This window comes from Furipterus horrens, unplaced genomic scaffold (genome assembly GCF_987537825.1).
Source record: "Furipterus horrens unplaced genomic scaffold, mFurHor1.1.pri manual_scaffold_17, whole genome shotgun sequence".
NCBI classification, from domain to species: domain Eukaryota; kingdom Metazoa; phylum Chordata; class Mammalia; order Chiroptera; family Furipteridae; genus Furipterus; species Furipterus horrens.
The window spans coordinates 29,908,524-29,929,256 of record NW_028327187.1 but is presented as its reverse complement, the minus strand read 5'-3'; the positions used below and the strand labels follow the sequence as shown (position 1 = coordinate 29,929,256).

General features: G+C 38.9%; 1 pseudogene; it reads left to right on the top strand.

Annotated features, from left to right (window-relative positions):
- Positions 1-1,101: 1,101 nt before the first annotated feature.
- LOC149990767 (putative ATP-dependent RNA helicase DDX53) overlaps positions 1,102-20,733 on the top strand; it is a 70,992-nt pseudogene continuing 51,360 nt past the window's right edge.

The window sequence follows — 20,733 nt, the reverse complement described above, 5'->3', positions numbered from 1 at the left end:
GTCACTATTTCTCTTATCAGTTTTTCAATTCCATGCTCCTTTTCTTCTCCCTCTCTTATTCCTATGATCGTTAAATAATTTTTCTAATGCTGTCCTGTAATTCCCTTACATCTTGTTCATATTTTTTCAATCTTTTTTCATTTCACTGTATCGTTTGAGAATTATTTCCTACATTATCCTCTAACTCACTAATCCAATCCTCTGCTTCGTTTAGTCTGCTTTTGACTGATTCTACTGTGTTTTTCAGTTCAGAGATTGCATTATTCATTTCTTCCTGGTTCTTGTTGATAGTTTCTATGTCTTTTTTTATGCTGGTGTAGTTCTCTGCAAGTTCTCTGTAATTTTCTTGGAGCTGTTGGTAACTTCCTTGGAGGTTGTCATAGTTGTTTTTGAGGTTTTCGAGCATATTGAGCTTCTTCACCACCATAGTTTTGAATTCCATGTCTGACATTTGGGCTATGTCTATTCCATCTACCTCTCTTTCTAGGGATTCCTCTTTTCTTTTCATGGAGAGGTTGTTTCTGCGTTTTACCATGTTGGATTCTTCTTGTTTGTTTTTGTTATTTGGATTTGTCTGCTTTGCCTTCCCACCTTTGTGGTATGAGATTTTTTATGGTAGATCTGGGGGTTTCAGTGGTGCAGTCTCTTTGATCTCCTGAGCCTGATGTTCTTGGGGTACCTTTTATATCATTTGTTTATGCTGTCTGGTTATATTTCAGATTTTTTTTTTTATTAGGATATTCCTTCTGGCTTGTTGATTGAGAGTCACTCTAGCCACTTTATCTCGAATTCTTTTGTGGAGATGTCAGTTCAGCCTTCTTGTGTCATCTTCTTTTTCTGCGTCCACAGCTGGTCTAATGTGATGAGTCAGAGATTCCTATTCCTTGCAGCAGTGGTGTGCGCGAGGTGGCCGGCAGGGCGCAATGCAAGGCAGCCAAGAGCCCACCTCAGGTCTGCCATGCCGCGCTCCAGGAAAGCAGGCCACGCTGCACTCTGGGAAAGCTGGCGAGGTGTTTTTTTTCACTCAAGCATCAGTGCGTGTCCAAGGTGGCTGGGGAACTAAGCTCAGGCCTGCCGCGCCTCGCTCCTAGAAAGCAGGCCATGCCAAGCTCTGGGAAAGCCCTCCAGGTGTTTTTTTGGCTCGAGTACCGGTGCTCGCCCAAGGTGTTCGGGGAACTAAGCTCCGGCCTGCCGTGCCACGCTCCCAGAAAGCTGGATGCGCCACGCTCTGAGAAAGCCGGCCACGCTGCACTCCGGGAAAGCCCTCGAGGTGTTTTTTTTGGCTTGTGGGCGCCCAAGGTGTACCGGGAACTAAGCTCCGGCCTGCCACGCCGAGCTCCCAGAAAGCCGGCCGTGCTGCGCTCCGAGGAAGCCGGCCACGCTCCAAGAAAGCCCTCGAGGTGTTTTTTGGCTCGAGTGCAGGTGTGCACCCAAGCGGTTGAGGAGCTAGCCTCAGGCCTGCAGAGCCGTGTTCCGGGAGTAGGTCTTTCGCCTCTTAGGGCAGGGCCGCAGACACTTGTGCTTAGTAGACGTGAGTGTCTGTGAGTCACTGCTGCCCACCGTTCCCGCACCTCCTGAGTGGGCACGCGCAGAGCCTGGGCAAGTGCTCTGCGCTCCGGATTCCGGCCTGGCCCTTCGGCCTGGCACCCACTGGGCTGGCCAGGGGCAACTGGGCATGGTCTTCTGCGTGTCCAGTGGGCCCTCCCTGCACCCATTGGGTCACTGATTTTATGTCTGTTGGCGTGTGTCTGAGAGGCACCTGGACGCGCAGCCCTGCGCACCTGGGCCAGTGAATGAGGGCACTTCCCTATGCACGCCCCCGTGACCCAAGGGGAGGGTTAGTGGGTGGATGAGCACACCACTGCGCCTGCGCTCCTCAAGAATGACCTACCACCCCCAAACTTTCCTCCCTTCTCCACCGTCCACTAGAGAAAAATATAAAGGAGAATTATGTTCTCACTTGCCCGGCAGCATGCTGTCTCCTGTCCTTCAGTGCCAATGCCACTTGGTCGAGTCCGGTCTCCTGCCAAATCCTCTCCCGGGTAGCCTGTGGTCGCCAAAAAGCATTTGTGTACATCCAGCCACAGCTCCGGCAGCCGCCCCAGTCAGGAATCCCATTTGGTCCCCTTTTTCTCTGCTATCCTCACTAAACAGGTTGTTCCCAGATGGATTTTGTCTAATCCAGCAGTGCCTTGGCTCGGCTCCTGGCAGTGTCCAGCTGCTCACTGAAATGTTCTGTCTGCAGTTAGTCCAAACTGCAGACCGGTCTCAGGAGCCTGAAACCGCAGCCTCTCCTCACTCCTCCGCCATCTTCCCTTTAATATTATCTTTCAATTGAAGAGTTAGCATATATTTAAATCAAGCACCTCTAGAATAATGATGACAATTGGTAGTTGGTAAGCAAAATAGAGTATGAACAATATATATTTGATTTAAAGATTTCAGAAATATATGAATAGTACTCATGTGAAAAAATCTCACTTTTGGTTATTACAGAAAATAAATATAGGCAGGGGTGGCTGGGCTTATTATTTTCTCTTCATTCAGAGAATTAGCAAGCATATACAGGGAACTTGTCCCATGAAAGATCCTTTATTATGCACTGGATGTTATTCAGATGGTATCTATTTCTTCAAGGAACACAGAATCTAGTGAGAGTGGTTGACATACACATTAGGAGGGTATTTTACTCAAAGACTGGATATATTACCTTGGCTTACAGCTTTAAACTTGAGTAGAGACAGTGCCTGGAACATATGATGACCTCCAGAAAGGAACACTATTGACTCTTCCTGTCAGAACCAGTACTGAAAACACCCCTTACCTCCTGAATACTTCAACATGATTTTTTTTAGCTTCTGAGACCCTGAGAACTCATTATGACGTAGGTGACATCAAGACCTGATAGAGATAGACACCAAATGAAGGTTTCGATGGGAAACATATGCATTACATGCTGTGGAAAAAGGTAAAAGCATTGAGGTGCTGATTGAAGAATAAGGACATAGACCAGTGTTTAACTCATGCCCCAGTACGTGGACGGTACTCAACATATATGTATGTGATAGATGAAGGAATGGGTGACTGAATGACTGGGCAGAAAAAATGGAAGCATGCAAGCCTCTCATTCTAAAATGCTGTCTACATGTAATGATACCCCATTTGTCAAAACCCCAATAAGTTTTTAAATCATCAAAAATGATATAAATTAAAAAATATAATCTCAGTATTAATTCATAGTGAGAGCCTATCAAATTTAACCATACAGTGTTTTCCTGATTCTTTTTTCACTTCTATTTGCTTCAGTAAGTATACTTTTCTAAAGCTTGTTCTTCATCCTGAATGAAAGATGCCTTGTTAGTCTTATATCATGAAAACTACCAGACAGAAAGACTCAGAATAGCAGAATAAGAATATAATTTAATCAATTTTACTTCCTATGTAGATTCTTGGTTTCCATCAAGTAACTTTTTGTCATCATGTGTTTATGTTCTAAGGGTGATTGTATCTAATTTTCTATTGAGTGTAAACACATGTAATCACATAATTACAATGCGCAGTTATGTAATTACGATGTATGATTAAGTAAATATTACCAGAAGGTGTAAAAATCTTCAAATAACTGTTGGAAGGAGATATGATTTAGTCTCTAGAAACTCTCAATACTCAGTTTCAAGGTGCATGTGCTTACGTATACTTATGTTAATTTTGGGTGAGAGTTGCAGAGGAGAGTTCAGTGTTCTTGTTCCAGATTGGAGAATAGAATAAGGGCAAACATAAATTACTAATTTTGAGGGGTTTTCCACTGTGGTTTCAAATCAATATTTTGTTGGAGTATTTTAGACATGCAAATAGCTAGCTTCAAGCCAGGCTTAATGTATATGAAAAATTGTACCCAAGCCATGTTATATGGATGACGCAGAAAATAATTAAAACATTTTCTCAAATGAATTACTCAGTACTTTTGCTATATATTAAGCATATATCCCATTTAATTTATAAAGAATCTATCACAATTATTTTTATAATCTTACAAATGCTCAATATACATTTCTTATGCCACAGGCACACTTTTAGTCCTATGGTAATTTATCCCAGAATGTCAGTGGTAGGACGAGTAGTGAGGTTGTGTTTTTTTATTCCTTCAGGCATTCAGAAAGAGGTAGTACTAAAGACACTAAATATGGGCCCACACAAAGAAAAATTTGCATAATGTGATAGCTGGGGATCTAGGTGGCTGCTGGTTTCAAGGTAGGTCAAAGTTCAACACTATATCCATCCAGGCTAGTTCCATGTTAGATGGTTATTAGGAGACCTTCACACTTGTACTGGAAGTAAAACAGAGACCCATCCTTCTGGAAAGTGGAGTGAAAGGAAACACCCTTTTAACAATTGAGAAAAACCTCACTTCATTAGCTTGTTTGATATGGTATTCCTGTCACTGTACAAATAAAATAATAGACCAAAATCTTAAGTGCAAGAGATGGCACACAAGTTAACTTGTGAAAACTTTTTTTACATGTGTCATATTGTTTTCTATAGTCTCATAAACAGAAATTATGGTGGCTCACTTTTTCACTTGAATAAAATGTAGTCTTTTCATTGACTATGAATATGCAAAATTGATTAATTTTTATATGACTTTGAAAACTGCAAAAGTTATATAATTTTGCCTAATCTGCCTTCATCAGGGTCTTTATTAGGTGTAGGAGGCAAAGTTTCATCTTTAGTAGTTTATGTAAAATATGCCAGAGTAGTGGCTGTGGGATCCCTGGCTCACAAATTTTTCCTCAACTTTGCTGATGGTGACTCCAGTATGACTGACTACCTCAGACACACTAGGTACTCTGTTCTTATGCCCTTTCAAATGTATGTTTTTGTCCCACCCATTTTGGAGCATCAGTAAACATTGTTAGGGCCTAGGGTGATTTGTTGTATAGTACACAGAATGATCTTTGCACTAGAGTCACAGCACCAATTTCAAAAAGCTGTAACTCACAAAATTAGCAAATTTAAATATATCTTTATAATTCACTGCATTCTACATGTTAATATATAATCTAGTCACTGAGAAATTAATCTATGAAATTTTCAATTCTTTATGGGTCACAGATTATTCTGATGAGTGTACTAGGGTTTAGAGGCAGCCTATAAGCAAGACTCTTCATACATCTAAAGTGAATTCAGTCTTCACAGAAAATTCACTTTATTTGCTCTAATCTGCCAGTACATTTCCATAATTTTATTCACTTCATAAGAGCCTTCTGGAGATTTGTGTTTTGCAAGTAGATGAAGCTGCCTTTTATTCAAGAGATGTAACACATAAACTCTTTTACATACCTTTTACATGATTAAACTATCAATAGTCATTTTCTCCTTAAGGCCACAGGGCCCTGAGGAGGTAGCATGAAGCTTAGATGGGTTTGATTTTCCTTAGCAATTATTTATGGAGCAACTATTCTGTGTCAGATACTATACTGGCCTTGTGGAGGGAAATATCTAAGATTAATAAACATTGCTTTTGCTCAGAAAGGAGTTCACAATCTAATGTGGGAGACCTACTTGCCTTAAAAACTGTTTTGATGGATAGAGAGGGAAAAGAGGATTTCTGGAGCCACACACACAGCTGGGAAATTCACTGAAAATTTCCCTCAATGAACCACAGAAGATTTTCTTCAAAATTAAATTACCCCTATTAGACCCAACAAAAATGAAGTATCTGTTCTTGACTTGAAGACATAAATTATTTTCAGAAGTCTTCGGCATGCTTTCCCCCATATTAGCTAACAAAGACAGATATATTTCATTCCTTGCTCAATTTCCTTGAAAACTATTCAGCTGAAGAAGAAAGGGACAACTTCATGACCTTCATAGGATTTGTAGGTTCTAGTCTGGAAGAAGATTTGACATGGCCATCTGTAGTATTTTATTTACTTTTCTAATTGATCTTGTTCCATGTAACTAGACATGGCAATTTGTTTATTTTATAACTGTACTAGATCCAAGAGTTTTCTTCTTGATATTGCTCTACTAAGATATTTTGAACAAGTAAAGGCTCAAAAAGAAATAAATGGGGAATTTTAAAGAGTATCTTTTTTTTAAGTATATTTTATTGATTATATTGTTACAATAGTTCCTATTTTTTCCCCTTTGCTCCCCTCCACCCAGCACCACCCCTCCCCAACAATCCCCACCCCAAGTCCATGCCCATGGGTCATACATACAAACTCTCCCGCCTCACCATTTCATATATTCTTCTTTTTTTTTTAATAATTAATTAATTAGTTAAATATTTTAATAATAAAAAATAACAATCCCTCCCTCTCAGACTTAAGACACTTTACAATCTTATAAAGGACAATGGACGAAGGTCTAGAGCTCCTCTAGCTGCTTCAAGCTGGACATGGTCGTCGTCCTACCTACCCTTGGGTCAAGAAATCCCAAATAAGAGTGGGGGTGTGGAGGAGAGGGTGGCCCTCCCACAAGGGGTAGGATCGTGCAGACTCCAAGTTGGTTGGCAGTCCACGGAAAATGGCATGCTTGGTTTAACAGGCTGGCATCCTGGTTGTATTCTGGGGGCAACAGGGTTAAAGGACATCATTCAATCCGTAACCACTAGATGACAAAAGACAGGTCTTAATTTTTCAATGTCCCACATTAGGGAAAAGAAGGGCTTCTTTGGAGGAAAGTATGCCAGGTACATCTCACCTGTCCAAAACCCTTTTGCCCATTATACTTAGTTTGGACTGAGGGAAATATTTTAGGTTTCCCCCCTCTCAGGCCTCTGGGCTCTTTCTGTCCAAGCCATTAGGATAGAAAAGAGAAACCAGTTTTAAAGTGAAGCCCACAGACCACCCCATTCTTCCCAAACCCAGCCACTTAGTTCAGCCAAACCATTGAGTCTCAGGAGGCAGCAATGCAAACAGGATTAAGTGAGGGCTATATGTACAGACAATCACTCAGGTAATGAGATCATAGGCTTATGCCCTTTGAAAACAGAAAACACATGTTAATTTATGTAACATAACCCACATACAAGTCTCTAAATCTGTAGGACCGTCTTATCGGAAAGACATCCAGTTCCAAGGCATTTGACATTCTTCTTGCCTGTAAATTAAACATCTTTGATAATGCCACAGACATAGTTTAGCTTTCAAATGAAAACAAATTTTAAATGAAAAGAAACTTTAAAGACGGTTAGCTGCACTACTTTATAGCCTACCACTGGACATTGTGATCTTCCTTGAATTGTGATTTTTCTCCCTAAGATTACCCTCCTTGTCATTAAAGGGACTGCATTAAGTTCATTTTTAATTTATCCTGTTCATTTGCATAAACACAACAAGAGCAGCAAATGATCACTTATGATCTTTAGTTCTGTTTTGCTGGAACTTACACAAGGAACATTTAGGGTGACCTTCAGTCTGCCCTTCAGGGCACAGAAGCTGAGCCACATACCTGGCATTCAGCCCTGCCTGTAAACACCTGTCTTTTTCAGGTCCTCCTGGTTCTCCATTGTGCCTTAAGGTCCCCTCTAGCCATCCTTCAGGAAAACAACCTTCATTCCTTCCCTGGAAAGATTGCTATGGACCGCTCATCCATCCAAGGTACCAGGCCTTTTATCTCGTGGACTTTTATTACCTTTGAAAGTCAGTCCCAGTTGCTCAGGCCTTCTTGGTAACAACCAAAGCCCAAGCATGTCTCCTTTAGGCATGACATTCCATTCAAAGTCTTAGTTAAAAAAAAAAAAACAAACCTCTATTAACAACTGGTCTTATTAGTTTTATGCAAAGAAACTTAGGTCATTACTTACTTCTTTAGAATGCCAAATTCTGGAGGGATCAGATAGGGAGAAAATATATACAGTGTGAAGGAAAATCTTTGTCCTTCCAATATTCACTGAACTTGCATTTCTATTCTTTATATTTTTATTTTTCCTCCCACTAAAATTTTTTCTGTTTGTTTGTTTTTCCTTTACAGTTGTCTCACTTTTTTCCCCCTCTTGCTTCCCTGCACCCTGCCCCCCCTTCTTCCACATTCAGTCTCCACCCAGTTGTCCATGTCCATGGGTAATTTATACATGTTCTCTGACCAGACCCTTCCCCTTCCTACCACTTCTCTCCCTCCCATCTCCCCCCTTGTTACTGTTAGTTTATTCCCTGTCTACATACCTCTGGTTCAATTTTGCTCATTTGTTTGTATTGTTCATTAGTTTCCTGTAACAGGTGATAGCATAAGGTAATTTTCTTTTGTTGCCTGGCTTATTTCGCTAAGCACAATTCTCTCTAGTTCCAATCATGTTGTTGCAAATGGTAGAAGTTCCTTCTTTCTTTCAGTACTTATTCATTGTCATTTTCCCCCTTTGTACTCGTGTTCCTCTCTGTCTCTCTCTGTTTCTTCATCTTCTTAAAGCAGACCCTTTAGCATCTCTTGCAATGCTGGTTTGGTGGAGATGTATTCTTTTAGCCTTCTTTTGTCTTGGAAACTCCTTATTTCACCTTCCATTTTGAATGAGAGCCTTGCTGGGTAGAGTATTCTTGGTTGTAGGCCTTTGTCTTTCATTACTTGGAATATATTTTGCCATTCCTTCTGGTTTGTAGTGTTTCTGCTGAGAAATCTGAGGATAGCCTTATTGGAGCTCCCTTGTATGTTATTAGTTGTTTCTCTCTTGCTGCTTTTAGGATTCTCTCTTTGTCTTTGAATGTTGCCATTTTAATTATGATGTGTCTTGAAGTAGGCCTGTTGGGGTTCATCTTCATTGGGACCCTCTGTGCCTCCTGGACTTGCATGATTCTTTCTCTCTTCATGTTAGGAAGGTTTTCTGTCATTAGTTTTTCAAAGAGGTTTTCTATCCCTTGCTCTTCTTCTTCTCCTTCTGGAATTCCTATGATACGGATATTATTACGTTTCATGTTGTCCTGCAGCTGTCTTAGAGCCTCTTCAGTCTTCTTCAGTCTTTTTTCGTTTCGTTGCACTGTCTGTGAGTTTTTGTCTACATTGTCCTCCAACTCGCTGATCCGATCTTCTGCTTCCTCTATCCTGTTTTTAATTCCTTCTACTGTGTTCTTCAATTCAGAGATCGTATTCTTCATTTCCTCCTGGCTCTTATTGATAGCTTCCATGTCCTTTTTGATGCTGGTATAATTCTCAGTAAGTTCCTTATAGTTCTTCTGGAGTTCACTGTAGTTTTTCTGGAGTTCTTTGTAGTTTCCGCTGAGCTCATTGAGCTTCTCCATAATCCATGCTTTCAATTCCATATCTGATAGTTTGCTCCCCTCTATTTCATTTAGCACTCTTTCTGGGGACTCTGCCTTTCCTTTCGATGGGGGGTTGTTTCTCTGTCTCCCCATTTTTGTGACTCCTATTGTTTGTTGGTGCTTCTTAGAATGATCTGCACTTCCTCTTAAAGAGTATCTTTGAGAAAAGAGAGACATCACCAAGATCACAGAGTAGAGGACCCCTGAAATATCAACAAGCAGATAGCAATCCAAAAACAAAAAGAGCTCCAGGAGCGCTCTGGAGTTCACTTAAGATAATATGCATAGATCTTGAGGGTATCATGCTAAGTAAAATAAATCAGATGAAAAAAACAAAAACCATATGATTTCCTTAATATGTGGAATATAAAACAAAAAAGTAACAAAAAAAAAAAAAACCAAAGCAAAACAAACTTATAGATACAGACAACAGAATACTGGTTGCACAGGGGAATGAGGGTGGTGGAGGGCAAACTGGCTGAAGAGGTTCAAATATATGGTAATGTGAGGAAACTAGATTTTTCATGTTGAGCACATAATAGAATGTAAAGATACTGGATTCTAATGTCGTATACCTGAAATTTATATGTTGTTAACCAATGTTACCTCAATAAACTTAATTAAAGATTAAAAGAGACTTCTATAATATAGTGGAACAAAAACTTGAGAATAATTGGACAAAACCAGTAAGAAGAAGAGTTTCATGGTGTCTGTGTCATTCCATACCCAAAGCCAGCTTTGCTCAGTGTCAATAGGAAACATATGGGCTGGAATTTCCCTCACTGGGAAAGAGTAAGAAGGATGAACAACCAGTTTCCCCAGTCTTTTGGGACAAATCATGAAAGATATGTTTTGGTTTCACTCCATTCAGAGATTTGCAAAGCTGAGATGTAATGAAAAAAAAAAAAAAAGGAAATAAAGAAAAGCAGGAGCTACCAATATCAGCTATGTAGTAGGATCAACCACCGTATCCTGCTCTGCAGAGGACCCCAGAAACTTTCACAATTCAAGAAACAAGTGACCAGACTCATGCAGACACCCTGCAGTTTCCACCAGTTTTTGCACCAAGGGTATTTGCATTTGCTGATGCCAGCCGCCCAAGTCCCTCCTTGCTCCTTACACCTACTCCACCTCTACCAGAGTTCAGTACCCACACCAGAAGCCAGCCCAGGCATCTGTGGCTATGTGAGTGCAAGACACCAGCCTAGAAGCACACAAGTAACACCCCACCATGATGCACACAATTGGGGGTAGCCCCAACCCCTGTGCCTTTGCTTGTTGCTGGTGGCTTGACACCTGTCTGCAGCCTCCATCTCTGTGTGTACAACCATGGTAAGATCTTACATCCTTGGAAGTACATATAAATAGTCAAGGCCTTCAAGCTACTTGTGCACCAGGATTTGGTCCCATCTCCTGTCACTGTCCTACACCACTGGCCTTCCATACAACTATCCCCCAGGTGTATATCTTCCTGCTTTCAGCCTAACTCTCAACACCAGCTTCCACTGCTGTATGAACACAGTAAGGATATTGTGTGGCAGCAGCGATGCACCCTGACAGTGGGGGCCTTCATAGCTATTGGCCTGTATTGTTACTGAAAAAAGTGGAGCTCATTCATGTGACACCTTTGTGTATTACCCAACAATTATCATTGAGAAAAACAGGTCTTCATTTACAATATTTCAACCTTGGGGGAGCTGGAAGCACTCCTGCTTGGATCCCTCTTCTCCCACAACACCCAGCATTTCTCTTGCTCCCCAAAAGGTTATAAACCAAAAGCAAGTACAATAGTTCCCAATCCCTTATCTGTCAGTTTTCTCCTTCAGGATCTGGGATATGTTATCTTCAGCTCCCATATAATAGTGCAGGAAACTATGTGCTGTGTTACACTGGATCATGGTGAAGTTCTCTCCATACATCCCAAGTTCCAAGAATCCAGATAGAGTCCCAGTCTGCAAGGCAGAGTCCTTGGTGGCTTCAGACTCAGCTAGAACAAGCATGATCAAAGCAGCAGCATGCCTGCTTTTTTACCAGCCTAGGCCAAATGGCCAAATCCTGATTACAAACTGCTTAACTACTTTTTTCTCACAAGGATGCTACAACATGCTCATCCATCATGCTCCTCTTCTCAAGGTTGCCTGCCCTCCCTTTTAAATCCTGGAAGTCACATACACCTTTTGCCCTAAGGCAATAGCACAGCTATTATCTAGCTATCAACTTGCCATAGATATGCAAAGTATCTTAAAAGCTGTATCACTTCCCCCAAACCATGGACTGTGGAGAATACCTGTACCCTGTTCCTGTTTTACTGGACTCATCTGCTGCTACTCCCTCCATCTGTGCATCTGCACACTCCTAACCTGACCTCTGTCACCAGTCTCCACAGCTGTGTGCATACCTGTGGATAGACTGTGCAGCTATAGGAGTGCATGCTGATAGTCAGGGTCCCTGTAGCTGCGTGTGGTTCAAGATTCAGCCTTTTCTCCTATTGCTAGTCTGCACCATTGTGCTAACGTGATACTAGCTCCTCCAGCAATGCATTTGCATGCCCCTAGACTGACTCCCAACACCAGCCTCCATTACCATATGCCTATGGTGAGAACCAGCAGCAATGGTAGTGCACACTGACAACTCAGGCCCCTGTCAATTGCAACCTGAAGTTGGCCATAACCCTTGTTACTTTCCTTGGCTCCCACCACTAAATGCATGTTTGCAACTTTCCCCTGCCACCAAACAGACACTATCAGTTAGCCCTCATAACCAAGTAGTGAACACTATTCAATTCAGCCACTGTCAATGCCTGCCTTGGTTCTGGTCCCTAGCCACTGGACTTGGAGTCACTGCTGAAGAATTATACTACCCTTTCAACCTCTGTGGACCCTCTGAAGCACTTACCAAGAACCACAGAGTTGTTAATGTTGTGGATCCCAGTGATATGATCTAATGAGTAACAATGCCCCCCAAAACTGGAGCCACCACACACCCCTTATATTTCTACCCTGCATTACTAGACCCAGGGTCACAGAATGCTCTAGTATGCTCCCACCAACAGTTGAAGGTCTTTTCTCACCAAAGTCAGAAATAACTGGTTCTGAAAATGTTCAGTCACCTACCACCTACACAAAGCTACAGGAATCATGAAGAATCAGGAAAATATGACTCCACTAAAAAAGAACAATTAATTCAGTTACTGACCTCAAACAAATAGAAATACAGGAATTGTAAAACAAAGAATTTAAAATAATTGTTTTAGAGATACTCAAAGAGCTATAAGGGAACACAAGTAAACAATTTAATGAAACCAGGAAAACAATATAAGAACAAAATGAGAAGTTTAATGAAGATCTAGAAAATGTAAAAAAAAAAAGGCACATACATACACAAACAGAAATTCTGGATCTGAAGACTACACTGACTGAACTAAAGACTTCAATATGAAGTTTCAAAATCAAATTGGAACAAGCAGAAGAAAGAACCAGTGACCTCAAAGACAGATCATTTGAAATTATCTAGTCAAAGAAGCAAAAAGGAAAAAGAATGAAAAGGAACAAAGAAAGTGTATGGGACTTGAGGGGAACCATTAAGAGAAATATTCTACTCATGTCCTCAAAGGAGAAGAGAGAAAAAAAGAGGGAGAAAACTTAATTTAATAAACAATGGCTGAGAAAACCCCAAACCTGAGGAGAGATTTAGACATCCAAGTTCATAAAGCTAACAAACCACTCTAAAATTTCATTACAAAGCAAAATTCTATAAGACACACTATAATAAAACTCCAGAAACCAAAGACAGAGAAAATCTTAAAAGCAACAAAGTTATAGAGAAATTCTCACCCCTTGAAAAGAAATATTTCTAAATAAGCCGAATATCAGAATATTCTCATTGCTAGTAAGAGCTCTTAACAACTCCCTTTTCCTGGGTTCCGTATTCATTAAGCAATACGGTCTTTCCTAACAACTCTCTGTGAAGAGAGTTTAAGCCATGTATCTATCTGTATTAATTCCCCACTACAGATCAATTTAAGATAAATTTTAAGGGCATGATTACCCCCTGATAAGGTGATTGTTCATTAAAAAAATGGTAACTATGGAAGTTATTGATATGATAATTACTTTGATTGTAGTAATTGTTTCACAATGTAAACATGTATAAAAACATCACATTGTAGACTATATATACACATATAATCTAATAGAGCTAGCTATTCACCATGGGAATTTGTGATTTTACTTGAATTAATGGATACAAAACTTGGTCCTGTATTGGTAGTGACCTAATCAAAATGAAGACACATCCTTAGTTATGGCTAACTTTCCCAATACTACAGGATACATTAATACTACACTTGACTGAGTTACCAGTACACAGGCAATGTATAGGGCCTTGATTATGAAATATATGTACCCCACTGGTGACTGATGAATGCAGCTCATACATGGATGCTCTGAATTGTTAAGATTGATTATATCTTCTGAAATGGTCACATACAAGGAAAACCTTTTTAATACTCTTTGATCTAACATTCTGTGTAGACATTTCCTAAAACAAAACATTAGTTAACTGTGACTCAGTCCTTTGAGGATCTTTCACTGAAACTTTTTAGAGCTTCACTAACATGTCAGTGCTTTGATCAGGCTGTTTCACTTAGAGCAATTCAGTAAGGGTCCACTTTTGAATTTCTAACTGGGCCTGGAAATGAAAGCACAGAGAGAGTGATGTGTGTGTGTGTGTGTGTGTGTGTGTGTGTGTGAATATACATACTAATGACATTTTTCTGTGCTCTGGAATACTTCCTCCTTCTGGCCAAACTCCCACTGAGTTTCTCTCAGTCTTAGAATCATTTAAAGAGAAGAGAGATTACATGACTGTCATGATTGCTTAGGAGTAAAAACTTCAGTAAAAATGCTAATGATAATAGGAACTTCCAAACACAACATAGAAAGTTCTCATTTTGGTGTACCTGCCAAATTCATGTAAGTTTAACAGATTAAAGAATTATTCATGGAACACGTTGTGCTCAAAATATTCCAAATTTCCCCAACTCCTGTAGGAATACATAAATAAGACAGAGATTAGAACCCACCTTAAAGTAGCTTTTTCAATAGTAAAAAAAGAAAAAACAAAAAACAAAAAACATGCACACAGGAAATAAGAGAAAGTAAAATGTAATCAAGCTTGTGTTACAGAAATAGGAGCTACTGTGAGGATCCAAATATATAAAGGATATATTAAAGACTAATAAATTTTATAGTAGTTTGTCAGTAACTCTGGCATATAGATCTATTTTGTTTAGTAATGAGTTATTTTTTTTTATTTTGGTTTTTCAAATACACTTGTCCCTTTTTCCCCTAATTTCTCTCCCCCACCCAACCCACCCCCTCTCCCGCAATCATATCCCTCCCCGTTGTCCATGTCCATGAGTCTTTTATATGGGTTCTTTGACTAATCCCTTCCCTTACTTATCCCCCTTCTCTCCCTCTCCCCTCCCCACTATTGACTGCTATTCTGCTCTTTGTTCTATTTAGTTCCTTTGTTTGTGTTGTTCTTTAGTTTCCTGTATTAGGTGATATCATATGGTATTTTTCTTTCTTTGCCTGGCTTATTTCACCAAGCATGATTCTCTCTAGTTCCATCCATGTTGTAGCAAATGGCAGGAGTTCCTTCTTTCTTTCTGCTACATAGTATTCCATTGTGTAAATGTACGACAGTTTTTTGATCCACTCATCTACAGATGGGCACTTAGGTTGTTTCCAGCACTTAGCTATTGTAAACAGTGCTGCAATGAACATAGGAGTGCATAAGTTCTTTTGAAGTGGTGTTTCAAGATTCTTCGGGTATAATCCTAGTAGTGGAGTCGCTGGTTCAAAAGGCAGTTCCATTTTTAATCTTTTGAGGTAATTCCATACTGTTCTCCATAGTGGCTGCACCAGTCTGCATTCCCACCAACAGTGCAGTAGGGTTCCCGTTTCTCCACATACTCGCCAGCACTTGTTGCTTGTTGATTTGTTGATGATGGCCATTCTGACTGGTGTAAAATGGTATCTCATTGTGGTTTTTATTTGCATCTCCCTGATGGCTAATGATGTTGAGCATTTTTTCATGTGTCTATGGACCTTCTGTATGTCCTCTTCGGAGAAGTGTTTGTTCAGGTCCCTTGCCCATTTTTTAATTGGGTTGTTTGTTTTCTTGATGTTGAGTCGTATCAGCTCTTTATATATTTTGGAAATCAGTCCCCTGTCTGTGATGTCATTGGCAAATATGTTTTCCCATATGGTTGGTTTCCTTTTCATCTTGCTGATGTTTTCTTTTGATGAGCAGAAACTCTTCAGTTTGATGTAATCCCATTTATTTATTTTTTCCTTCATTTCTCTTGCTTTAGGAGATGTATCCATGAAGAGATTGTTACGTGAGATATCTGATATTTTCTTGCCTATGTTTTCCTCTAAGACTTTTATGGTGTCACGGCTTACATTTAAGTCTTTGATCCATCTTGAGTTTATTCTTGTGTGTGGTGTAAGTTGGTGGTCTAGTTTCATTTTTTGCAGGTCCCTATCCAGTTCTCCCAGCACCATTTGTTAAAAAGGCTCTTCTCACTCCATTTTATGTTCCTTCCTCCTTTATCAAAGATTAGTTGACCATAGAGGCCTGGGTTTATTTCTGGACTCTCTATTCTGTTCCACTGATCTATATGTCTGTTCTTATGCCAGTACCATACTGTTTTGATTACAGTGGCTTTGTAGTATTGTTTGATATCTGGTGTTGTGATTCCTCCTGCTGTGTTCTTCTGTCTCAAGATTGCTTTTGCTATTCGGGGTCTTTTTTGGTTTCATATGAATTAATGGAGTATTTGTTCTAGGTCTGTGAAATATGTCATTGGTATTTTAATAGGGATTGCATTGAATCTGCAAATTGCTTTGGGTAGTATGGCCATTTTGATGATGTTGATTCTTCCCATCCAAGAACACGGTATTTGATTCCATTTATTTGTTTCTTCCTTAATTTCTTTCTTCAATGTTATGTAATTTTCAGAATACAGGTCTTTTATCTCTTTGGTTAAGTTTACTCCTAGGTACTTTATTTTTCTTGTTGCTATAGTAAATGGTATTTTCTTTTTTGTCTCTGTCTCTGCTATTTTATTGTTGGTGTACAGAAATGCCTTAGATTTCTGTATATTTATTTTGTACCCTGCGATTTTGCCAAATTCACTTATTATATCGAGTAGTCTTTTAGTGGAGTTTATAGGATTTTCTAGGTATACTATCATGTCATCTGCATATAATGAAAGTTTTACTTCCTCTTTCCCAATTTGGATGTCTTTTATTTCTTTTTCTTGTCTGATTGCTGTGGCTAGGACTTCCAAGACTGAGTTGAATAGGAGTGGAGAGAGTGGACAACCTTGTCTAGTTCCTGAGTTCAGGGGGAATGCTTTCAGATTTTGTCCATTAAGTATGATGTTGGCCTCAGGTTTCTCATATATAGCCTTAATTATGTTAAGATATGCTCCCTTTATTCCCATTTTGTTGAGTGTTTTCATCATAAATGGGTGTTGTACTTTATCAAATGCTTTTTCTGCATCTATTAAAATGATCATGTGATTTTTGTCTTTCATTCTGTTTAGGTGATGTATTATATTTATTGATTTGCGAATATTAAACCATCCTTGCATCCCTGGAATGAAGCCCACTTGATCATGATGTATGATCTTTTTGATATATTGCTGGATCCTGTTTGCCAATATTTTATTGAGGATTTTAGCATCGATGTTCATCAGTGATATTGGCCTGTAGTTTTCTTTCTTTGTTGTGTCTTGACCTGCTTTGGGGATTAGGATAATACTGGCTTGATAGAAAGAGTTTGGGATTTTCCCCTCTTCTTGGATTTTTTGGAACAGTTTGAGGAGGATAGGAGTTAGTTCTTCCCTGAATGTTTTGTAGAATTCGCCTGTGAAGCCATCCGGTCCAGGGCTTTTGTGTGCCGGGAGATTTTGGATTACTGTTTCAATTTCCTTCTTTGTTATTGGTCTGTTGAGACTTTCCACTTCTTCTTGATTCAGTTTTGGAAGGTTGTATGTTTCTAGAAATTTGTCCATTTCTTCTAGATTGCTAAATTTCTTGTCATACAGTTGTCTGAAGTAATTTCTAACTATCATTTGTATTTCTGAGGTATCAGTCGTGATTTCTCCTCTTTCATTTCTGATTTTGTTTATTTGTGTCTTCTCTCTTTTTTTCTTGATTAGACTGGCTAGAGGCTTGTCGATTTCGTTGATTTTTTCGAAGAACCAGCTCCTAGTTTTGTTGATTTTTTGGATTCTTTGTTTAGTCTCTACGTCATTTAGTTCTGCTCTGATCTTGATGATTTCATTCCTTCTTCTTGCCCTAGGCTTTGTTTGTTGTTGTTGTTCTAGTTCTTGTAGCATTGTGGTTAGGTTTTTTATTTGAGATTCTTCTAGCCTTTTCAGATATGCCTGTATTGCTATAAACTTCCCTCTCAGGACTGCTTTTGCTGTGTCCCACAGGTTTTGGGTTGTTGTGTGCTCATTATCATTAGTTTCTAGAAATTTCTTGATTTCTTCTTTGATGTCATTGTTAACCCATTCATTATTTAATAGCATGTTATTCAATCTCCATGAGTTTGGGTGTCTTTGATTTTTTTTTCTGAGGTTGATTTCTAGTTTCAAGGCATTGTGATCTGAAAAGATGCTTGATATGATTTCAATTTTCTTGAATTTGTTGAGGCTTGTTTTGTGACCTATCATGTGGTCTATCTTTGAAAATGTCCCATATGCACTTGAAAAGAATGTATATTTTGCTTCTTTGGGGTGAAAAGTTCTATATATGTCAGTTAGATCCATGTGGTTTAGTGTGTTGTTCAATGTCTGTATATCCTTGGTGTTTCTTTGCTTTGATGATCTGTCTATTGTTGATAATGGAGTGTTGAAGTCCCCTACTATGAGTGTGTTGTTGTTGATATCCTTTTTGTGGTCTTCTAGTATTTGCTTTATGTATTTGGGTGCTCCTCTCTTGGGTGCATATATGTTTATCAAAGTCATATCTTCTTGATGGATTGTTCCTTTAAGTATTATGAAATGTCCTGCTTTGTCTCTTTTTATTGTCCTTGCTTTGAAATCCATTTTGTCTGATATGAGAACTGCTACCCCGGCTTTTTTTTCCGGTCCGTTTGCTTGGAATATTTTTTTATATCCCTTTACTTTCAGTCTGTGTAAATCTTTTGTTTTCGGGTGTGTTTCTTGTAGACAGCAAATATGTGGATCCTGTTTTCTTATCCATTCCGTTACCCTATGTTTTTTAATTGGAGCATTTAATCCATTTACATTTAAGGTTATTATTGACGTGTATTTATTCATTTCCCTTTGTACCTCTGTTCCTCTCCTCTCTTGTTTTTTCCTTCTTTTTTCTTAGAACACTCCCTTTAGCATCTCTTGCAATGCTGGTTTGGTGGAGATGTATTCTTTTAGTCTTCCTTTGTCTGAGAAACTCCTTATTTCACCTTCTATTTTGAATGAGAGTCTTGCTGGGTAGAGTATTCTTGGTTGTAGGCCTTTGTTTTTCATTGCTTGAAATATTTTTGACCATTCCCTTCTGGCTTGTAATGTTTCTGTTGAGAAATCAGTTGATAGCCTTATCGGAGCTCCCTTGTATGTTATTTGCTGCTTTTCTCTTGCTGCTTTTAGGATTCTCTCTTTGTCTTGGAATGTTGCCATTTTAACTATGATGTGCCTTGGAGTGGGTTTTTGGGGGTTCCTCTTGATTGGAACTCTCATTGCTTCTTGGACTTGCATAGCGTTTTCTCTCATCAGGTTCGGAAAATTTTCTGTCACTATTTCTCCTATCAGATTTTCAATTCCATGTTCCTTTTCTTCTTCTTCTCGTATTCCGATGATCCTTAAATTATTTTTCCTAATGCTATCCTGTAATTCCCTTACATCTTGTTCATATTTTTTCAATCGTTTTTCATTTTGCTGTATTGTCTGGGAGTTTTTCTCTACATTATCTTCTAACTCACTAATCCGATCCTCTGCTTCATTTAGTCTGCTTTTGACTGATTCTACTGTGTTTTTCAGTTCAGAGATTGTATTCTTAAGTTCTTCCTGGTTCTTGTTAACAATTTCTATGTCTTTTTTTATGCTGGTGTAGTTCTCTGCAAGTTCCCTGTAATTTTCTTGGAGCTGTTGGTAACTTCCTTGAAGGTTGTCATAGTTGATTTTAAGGATGTCGAGTATACTGAGCTTCTTTACCACCATTGTTTTGAATTCCATGTCTGACATTTGGGCTATGTCTATTTCATCTATCTCTCTTTCTGAGGATTCCTCTTTTCTTTTCATTGAGGGGTTATTTTTGCCTCTTACCATGTTGGATTCTTTTTCTTTTTATTTATTTATTTATTTATTATTTTTTTTGGGGTGGTAGTCTGCTTTGACTTCCCTCCTTTGTGGTGTAATATTCTTTATCGAAGGTCTGGGAGTTTCAGTGGTGCAGTCTCTTTGATATCCTGAGCCTGATGTTCTTGAGTTACCCTTTATGTCGTTTGTTTATGCTGTTAGGTTATATTTCAGATGTTCTTTGATAGGATCTTCCTTCTGGCTAGTTGGTTGAGAATCACTCTATCTGCTTTGTCTTGAGTTCTTTTGTGGATATGCTGTTAAAGACATAAACACACAGCCCAGGCAGGAGACCCACACCCTCAAAAAGTATCCCCCACTCTATCCTGCTATCGTTAGCCTACTAGCCCGTATTAATATAAATGTAAAGAGATTTGAGCTTTTATACTATAAGAAGAATAGATAAGAGTTGTTTTTGGGGAAGAAAAATATAATTTTTGATAGAGGGGGTGATAGATTATTAATATTTGAGACTGTGCAAGCCAGTTAGTAATATTTACATTGTATGTTAATAAAAATAGAAGAAAAGGATAGAAAAATACATAATATAGTAAGAAAGTGGGATTGTATTGTATTTGGGTTTATATAGTAATTATATTATATTATTTAGAGTGATAGGGGGGCTAAGCTAGACACACAAACGAATAAACAACGGTTAAAGAGAAAGGATGAGAAGGAGAGGTTATATGCAACACGTTAGAGATAAAGTTTGTTATTATTGGAAGAGGTGAAGGAAAGACACCCCCCCAAAAAATCCCCAAGAAAATAGAAGAGAAGAAGAAAGAGAGAAAGAGAAGAAAATAAAAAATTTACCACAAACCCTCCAAAAAACCCCAAAAGGTAAGAAAGTAAGGAACAAAGAAAGATAGAAAAGAAAGAATAAAGAAGAAAGAAAGAAAGAAAAAAGAGAGAGGAAAAAAAATATTGAAAAAAAATATATATACCCCCCAAACACCCCCCCAAAGAAAACCCCAGGAAAAGAATAAAGAAAGAAGGAAAGAAAAGAAATGATTAGGAAGAAAGAAAGAACAAGGGAGAAAAAATTTGGGAGAAAAAATTTGGAAAAAAAAATTTAAA